The sequence below is a fragment of the Megalobrama amblycephala genome, linkage group LG9, assembly GCF_018812025.1.
Source record: "Megalobrama amblycephala isolate DHTTF-2021 linkage group LG9, ASM1881202v1, whole genome shotgun sequence".
Lineage (NCBI taxonomy): Eukaryota > Metazoa > Chordata > Actinopteri > Cypriniformes > Xenocyprididae > Megalobrama > Megalobrama amblycephala.
The window spans coordinates 24,731,930-24,740,511 of NC_063052.1; the positions used below are offsets into that span (position 1 = coordinate 24,731,930).

Below are 8,582 nucleotides of genomic sequence, written 5' to 3' on the forward strand. Positions count from 1 at the left end.
CTGTACTGTATGATAATTGTATTCAATGGTGTACTACTGGTACTTGAATTTCTAAGAATATGATGGCATTACCATTGCAATAGTGTTCAAAAGACCATGGTTTTACTTACAATGGTACTTTGTCCAAATACTATGGTAATGGAAATGAGATAAAGAGATTGAGAGCCGTAAAATAACGACACAACAATAAATGCAAAAACAAATATACAGCTTAATGAATGACTTGTGAGTTTAAGTACGATTTTAAAAAATGTTTTTAAGATAAGTCTTATTTTCACCAAGATTGCATTTATTTGATCAAAAATGCAGTAAAAACAGTAATAATATTGTGAAATACTGTCACAATTCATTCTAATATGCTAATCTGGCACTCATTATTATTAATGCTAAAAACAGTTGTGCGTGAACTTTGATGAACAGAAAGTTCAAAAGAACAGCATTTATTTGAAACAGAAATCTTTTGTAACATCATAAATGCTACTGTCACTTTTGATAAATTTAATGCATCCTTGCGGAATAAAAAGTATTAAATTCTAAATAAATAACCAAATACTAAGAAATATCTTGATTTTTAGTAGTTTTAATGCTTCTATTGTTTTATTTTACATAATTTTAAGTCATCTTGAGGCCTCCTTGGAAGTTTGTTTAGGCCCCCTAGTGGTTCCTGGCCCCCTGGTTGAGAGCAACAGCATTAGAATATGTTACCAAAATAGTACATGGGAGGTTCCAAGCTGCACAAACAGCAATGACTTCCAGAAATCAATGAAAAACATTATAACATTGAACATTGAAAACAAAACTTGGGATGTCTGCTCTGATGTACAGCTTTACAGATCATCTCTACATGGACATAGAAGTGGTTCTTTGTCATTTTAGTAGCTCTCTTTGAATTTCCTTAGTTCTTTTAGAATTGATTTTTTGATCGCCTCAGGTGTAATAGTGGCTGGTTATCTGCTCAAGTCAAATACTTCTGTAATCTGTTTAATCTGTTTTATCTCTTTTATTCCACAAAATGGTGGTCTTCAGACTTCAAGTGAACAATTGAAATGATTGGAAACAATACACTGCATTCAAGATTAGTTATTCAGAAGAAATGAATGAGTAATTTATATTTAAACAGAATATACACAGGGAGATGCTAACATAATGGCCTGAGTTGTTACGTCAAAAATTATAGGTTTAAATTGCTAGCAGGAGTGAATCTCAAAATTTACAGAGACAATTTGCTTTTATTATGATTCCGACAGCTGGAATATAAATGACTAATTCACGGGAGATACACGGACCTTCGCACCTGTGCTGAGTGAAGTTAATACTGGCAGTCAAGCATCCGGTTCCACTCATTTCCCTTCACTAGCCTGACAATCACATCATTACTGATGCTAATCGCTCGGCAACAGACGACAGATCATCAGTTTGCTCACAGTTACTGAGACAACATTTGGAGAGCTATTAGAGCAGAAAAAGAAACCACGGATTTTTAATCTCAGCTGAATTTGCAATATCATCAAGGGACCTGCAAACACAAGCTTTGACATCAACACAAATGCTGTTATGAGCTCATAAGCCTCAGTGAGGGGATAGTTGCTCCCTCATTGAGCACAAAAATGACAGCACAGCAATGTGTGCATGATATTTAGCCCTTTCCATTTAGGATATATTGGTACCATAAATGGAAGCTTGTTTTCGCCATAGAATTTTCTTGCAATTGCGAGTTTAGATCTCACAATTTTGAGAAAAAAACCTCAGAATTGTGAGTTATGAACTCACAATTGTGACAAAAAATTCAGAATTATGAGATAAAAAGTTGCAAGTAACTTTTTCATTGCGAGTTCATGTCTCACAAATCTGACTTAATTTTTTACACTTGCGAATTTATATCTAGTTTATATGTAAGCAATAAGGTACTCGAGGCTGTGCTGTATCGTGAATAAGTCACGGCTGAAGAACGTAGTAAGGCATGACGCAAAGTGCCTAAAACCCCTTTAGCCGTGACTTATTCACGATACAGCACTAGCCTCGAGTACCTTATTGCTTTTATAATACGGTTACCACACAATACAAATATTAAAGCTAGAAATATGTATCAATGGAACTCACATGAAGTAAACTTTTTCTTCCTTCCGCCGAAAAAAATAGTCCCTGATCATGAACAGCCTTTGGTTACATTTTCACGCTATTAGATCGCGGCAAAGGCTATCTTTATAAGTGTGTCAGTCAGTAGCGAAGACTTTTAATATTGAAAAGACTGAATTGTTGTGAACACGGAACAAGACTGCTTTGACTAGCACTGTTAGTCATGGGAAAACCCCTTAAATGATAAAAGGACAAGATAATACATCGGACATTAAAACAGATTTTTTATTATGAACATAGGACTGACCTGAAGGAAAATGCTAAATCTGAATGCAGGTAATAAACTCGCTCACTCAATCTCTTTCTCACAATACTCTTCTACATAATACAGTAAGCTTCAATGAACAATATCAATTGAGATACAATTTACGCTGCTAAGAGTGGTTGCTAAGGGTGTTGTGTAGTGATACACAGAACCACTGGGTGAAGTGGTCACAGCCATGTTTTATCGTGAATAATACACAGCTATTAACCAATCAGAATCAAGGACAGGAACTAACCATTTTATAAGTCAGAATTGCAAAATATAAACCCACAATTCTGACCTTTTCACAATTTGGAGTTTATAACTTGCAGTTGCAAGTTAATATCTCACAGTTCAATGAAATAAAGTCAGTTAAACTCCCAATTGCGAGAAATAAAGTCAGAGTTGCAAGATATAAACCCACAATTCTGATTTCGTTCCTCACATTTGCGGGTATATAATTCACAATTATGACTGTATTTCTCAGATTTGTAAAATATAAACTTGCAACTGCGAGAGAAAAAGTCAGAATTGTGAGATCAAATGTTGCAATTCTTTTATTTTATTTTAGGCAAAATAGTATAGAATTTTAATATAACTGTGTTCATTACTTTTTATGTTTGATAATGATAAGGTTTATCAGTATTGCCCAGAATTTTGTCTGACATATTTTTCATTCTGACAAGAATCTCACATATGTCTCCTCTAGAGGTCTCAACAAAATCTCTGTAAAAATATATGAGTGGAATCAATTCCTAAATTAACTTAGCATTTCTCATCAAATTCTTCCAAGACCAAATGATGTGAGATATGCTATTACTTTATAATCTTACTGCGTGTTAAACATTTGTTTCTATTTTTATTTCCAATGAATTATAGAAGAAACTTCTGAGACAGAATTTATACTAAGTCCATTAAGGCTTCTATGCTATTAAAAACCAATAATTTTTTTTAGGGTTTTTATATACAAATAAAATTATAGATATAGATTCAATTAAAAAATGAATAAAATAGATTTTAAAAAAAACATTAAATGCACATAAATGCTCATATACATGTGAAGATAGAATCAGACTTGGAGTTTATCTTCAGCACAAAGGTGCACACACAGTTTATACTCTATCACAAACACACTGCACACTTCCCACACTACACACTTCCTGCAGAACACACACGAAGATATTCACACACAATAATCTCTCACTGTGATAAGCGTGAGGAGGGGAACGGAAGAAAAAAGGGAAAAAGAAAGATGGAGAGCTAAATTTAGGCAAGATGATAGGGAAGGATAATAAGTTGAGAGCACACATCGAATTGTGGTGGGGGGGGGGGGGGTGGGCTCTGGTAACCAACGGAGACGAGAGATTGTCAATATGATGCAATAAAGAAAAGCCTGATTTACTCTCCTAATGTCTTGCTCTAACAAAGGATCTTAATACAATCCCGTATATTTGAACTATAAAGTATAATAAAATAGTGTAAAAACTATGTGCGAATTACTGCAATTTAACTATCTTATCACATAAATGTGATATGTCAACAGAACAAAAAGTAACAAAAGTACCATAGTTTAACATGGAATCTTGTTTTTTTGTACTTAAAGCACAATAGTATTTTATTAAAATACTATGGTAGTAATTTAGTACCATGGTATATGCATTGGTGTCCAAAAGCCTGAGACCACATTGAAAACCAGGATTCCGAATATAATTTAAAAGTGTAAATGTTTTAGAAATGTTATCATTTGTTAAAATAATGAAAATTTTGCAGATTCTGCAAGGGGTTCATAAACTATCAAGCAGCACTGTAGGTATTTATATATATAAATATATATACACACACACACACACACACACACACACACACACACACACACACACACACACACACACAGATAAGGCACAGCATTATGACCACCTTCCTAATATTGTGTTGGTCCCCCTTTTTGCTGCCAGTCCTGTAAGTTGGTATAAGAGGTGGAGCCTCCATGGATCAGACTTGATTGTTCAGCACATCCCACAGATGCTCCACTGGATTGAGATCTGGAGAATTTGGAGGGCAAGTCAACACCTCAAACTTCTTGTTGTGCTCTTCAAACCATTCCTGAACCATTTTTGCTTTGTAGCAGGGCGCATTATCCTGCTGAAAGAGGCCACAGCCACCAGGAAATAATGTTTCCATGAAAGGGTGTAGGATGGCAGGACCCAAGGTTTTCCAGCAGAACTTGCCCAAAGCATCACCCTGCCTCCACCAGCTTGCCTTCTTCCTATAGTGCATCCTGGTGCCATGTGTTCCCCCATGGTAAGCGACGCACACGCATCCACGTGATGTAAAAGAAAATGTGATTCATCAGACCAGGCCACCTTCTTCCATTGCTTTGTGGTCCAGTTCTGATGCTCACTGTTGGCGCTTTCGGCACTGGACAGGTGTCAGCATGGGCACCCTGACTGGTCTGCGGCTATGCAGCCTCATACGCAACAAACTGCGATTCACTGTGTATTCTGACACCTTTCTATCAGAACCAGCATTAACTTCTTGAGCAATTTGAGTTACAGTAGCTCGTCTGTTGGATCGGACCACACGGGCCAGCCTTCGCTCCCCACATGCATCAATGAGCCTTGGCCGCCCGTGACCCTGACCCTCTTCTACACATCAACTTTGAGGACAAAATGTTCACTTGCTGCCTAATATTTCCCACCCACTAACAGGTGCCATGATGAAGAGATCAGTGTCATTCACTTCACCTGTCAGTGGTCATAATGTTATGCCTGATCTGTATATTCTATCATATATATATTATATATATAAAAAGCCATTTTATCTTTTTTTTCCATTGTTGGTAGGATTTGTAGCATTTCAGAAGCATTTTCACTAGTGGTCTCAGATTCATTGTATCAAAGTACCACTTATTACTATTTGATATCATTACTGTATCATACTTTTTTTTTAATAAGAAACTGTTGCTAAATTTATTTAAAAGTGTTATCTGAAATGGTTTCTGTGAATGGATGTGACAGTAAATTGCGGTCTTTGTAGACATGCATCCATCAGAGAGTATGTATGTGCATGTTGGAAAGTTTGTGCGAGATGTTTGTAGGACTCTGTAGGTCACTATCGCAGGAGCAGGCTGGCATGGCTGAATATGAAAGTTGATGATAGCACATTCCCCTCACATTTCACAGGTTCGTAATCATCTCTTACTTCATTCCTCTCGCTTCCAATCTCTCATCCCTGCTATATTTCTCTCTCTCTCAGAGTTTGACTGCTTAGCCTGTCACTCATATCAGCCTCGGAGCCCCACTGTGAGTGTGTGTGAGAAATACTAACCGAAGGTCATCTCCTTCTGGGAGTCATCTCACTTGATACCATCATGTGTGAATGAACAATATGTGCCTGTTCTGAGCAGTTTTTTTTTTTCTTATACTGATGGTTGAATTTGAATTCTCATAAATTCATGCATACATATTCTTATTACATACAATACAAACATTATAGCATAAAGCACCAATGAATGTTCATTTCATTTTTGCATTAAGAAATATTAACATTGCTAACGCACTATTTAATAAATTCCTGCTGTGTGTAGCACCATAAACTCTTGAAGGAAAGATCCAGAAGTTTAATTCAGATCATTTCAGTAGGATTGTAACAGTTTGAGTAGCACATTTCAGTACAGATTGTATTGTGAATGCAATGTACTCTTTCAAAAAGGCTGTTAAAGTATGGGGCAGAGGCAAACTACCGTACATTGGAGCACCATTTCTCATTTCACATGCAAAGACAGCATTTAAATTAAAGTTTTAAAGCTAAATTAATGAATACATCCACAACAGTCCAAAAACATTTTCCCTCCATGGTCTATTTACAGTAAAACGTTAGTCATTTCAGGGAAAACTGTCACGATAAACTACATTCTGACTATACATTTGCAAAAAATTTGACTAATGTTATAAGTAGACTAGACCCCATAAACATGAAACAAAATGTACAATATAACCCTTTCAAAGCTGCTTTAGGTTTAATGATAAAAAGCCAAACACTTCATATGTAATGTTATATACAGTAGTAGCTATATGTAGAATTATACAAAACCATGTTTCATGCATGCAAATGGAAATATTTTTTATAGAGTGACTTGAATGGAAGTGTGATATTCTTTGATATTTTTGCTGTTCTCTTACACTCTATTCAAATTAGAAGTGAGCTTGAACTTTAAAGTGACTCACATACAAGCTCAAATAAAAGCATTGAAGTTTACAAGTATAGTGTGAACATGGCAAGAAAGAAGAGAGGGATGAATCAGCAGAGAAGTAAGAAATCAGTGACACGGGTAGAATGAAAAAGTTAACAGTGTTGAATTAGCGTACAGCGACAAAGAAAATACACACATTCATTTCAAGAGTGAACATACCTGCTGCTGTTCTTTGATTGTGTCTCTCTTGATTTGTGTCTCCTCTGCCGTTTCTTTCTCCCTTAATTATCTTTCGCTCCTGTCCCGTTTCTTTTAGCTTTCTTTCGGATTCTCAACGCTCATGCCCTCGCCTGTGTGAGAACTGGATGCAGGTGAGCAGATGATGAGTTCAGTTCATTTCTGCCGAGGCGACTCCTTCAGTCAATACAGCGTGCTTACGAACGTCTCCTCCTACTCTCTCCTCTCTTTTTTCTCCCCTCCCTGAGAATGAAAGAGGAACGATGCCCTCCACTGTTTCCAAATCGATCTCCTTTTGTCTCTCGTTTCACTTTCAACATCGTGTCAATAACGTTATTGTTTGCGCCACCAATTAATCAATTTGATACACTTAAAAAAAAAAAAAAAAATCAAGTTTCTATTTACAGTTTTTATATGAATTCCTTTGTATAGCATTCGCATATTAAATAATCCTGACAAACCAACAGGCTTTTTAAATTTATATTTCATGTAGATTACTGCTCATTATGATTCATAGATATATGATTATGATTAACAAAAAGATTCCATACGTTCAGGGCCGTTGAAAAAACGTTTTACGTTTACAACAATAATGATGTACTAAAAACTTTTTCCTTTGCGTTTTTAGTACAGACGACAACGTAGTCAAAACGACGCCCGTTCACATGGATCCGCGAAAACGACTAAACGCTGTATTAAGCATGTCAGGACAGTAGTTGGCGACGTCACTTTGAAAAACAGCGCTCTTAAAGTGTTAGTTCACCCAAAAATGAAAATAATGTCATTTATTACTCACCCTCATGTCCTTCCACACCAGTTAATCTTTGGAACACAAATTAAGATATTTTTGTTGAAATCCGATGGCTCAGTGAGGCCTCCATAGCCAGCAATGACATTTCCTCTCTCAATTTACTAAAAACATATTTAAATCAGTTCATGTGAGTACAGTGGTTCAACATTAATATTATAAAGCGACGAGAATATTTTTGGTGTGCCAAAAAAAAAAAATGACGACATATAGTGATGGCCGATTTCAAAACACTGCTTCAGGAAGCTTCGGAGCATTATGATTCAGCATATCAAATCAGCGGTCCGGAGCGCCAAAGTCACGTGATTTCAGCAGTTTGGCGGTTCGACACGTGATCCGAATCATGCTTTGACACGCTGATTCATAACGCTTCAAAGCTTCATGAAGCAGTGTTTTGAAATCGGCCATCACTATATAAGTCGTTATTTTGTTTTTTTGGCACACCAAAAATATTCTCGTCGCTTTATAATATTGATATTGAACCACTGTACTCACATGGACTGATTTAAATGTGTTTTTAGTACCTTTATGGATCTTGAGAGAGGAAATGTCATTGCTGGCAATGCAGGCCTCACCGAGTCATCGGATTTCAACAAAAATATCTTAATTTGTGTTCCGAAGATGAATGAAGGTCTTACGGGTGTGGAAAGACATGAGGGTGAGTAATAAATGACATTTTCATTTTTGAGTGAACTAACCCTTTAAGTTATGATGCAAGTGTCCAAGCCTCCACTCATTTAACTTGAGAATACTATCTCAACAGCCGTTTATGAGCACCATTTATTCATATTACACCTTTAAGCTAAGTATTTAAAAACTTGTGGTGTAGTCTCCGATGCAAGACTTATGCTGCGTTCCAGACGAGGTTGGACCTGGGAATATCCGATATTCCCAGGTCCAACCTCGCCTGGAACGCAGCATAAGTCTTGCATCGGAGACTGTACACCACAAGTTTTTAAATATTA

At 36.4% G+C, this 8,582-nt stretch overlaps 1 protein-coding gene across 1 annotated transcript in view; it reads right to left on the reverse strand.

Moving 5' to 3' along the window:
• The window catches only part of rftn1a (raftlin, lipid raft linker 1a), a 34,002-nt gene extending 26,527 nt beyond the window's left edge, over positions 1–7,475 (reverse strand). Inside the window, exon 1 of the mRNA XM_048202323.1 lies at positions 6,792–7,475. The gene's annotated coding sequence lies outside the window, so the exon portion shown is untranslated. The remainder of the gene's footprint in view (positions 1–6,791) is intronic.
• Positions 7,476–8,582: the final 1,107 nt, after the last annotated feature.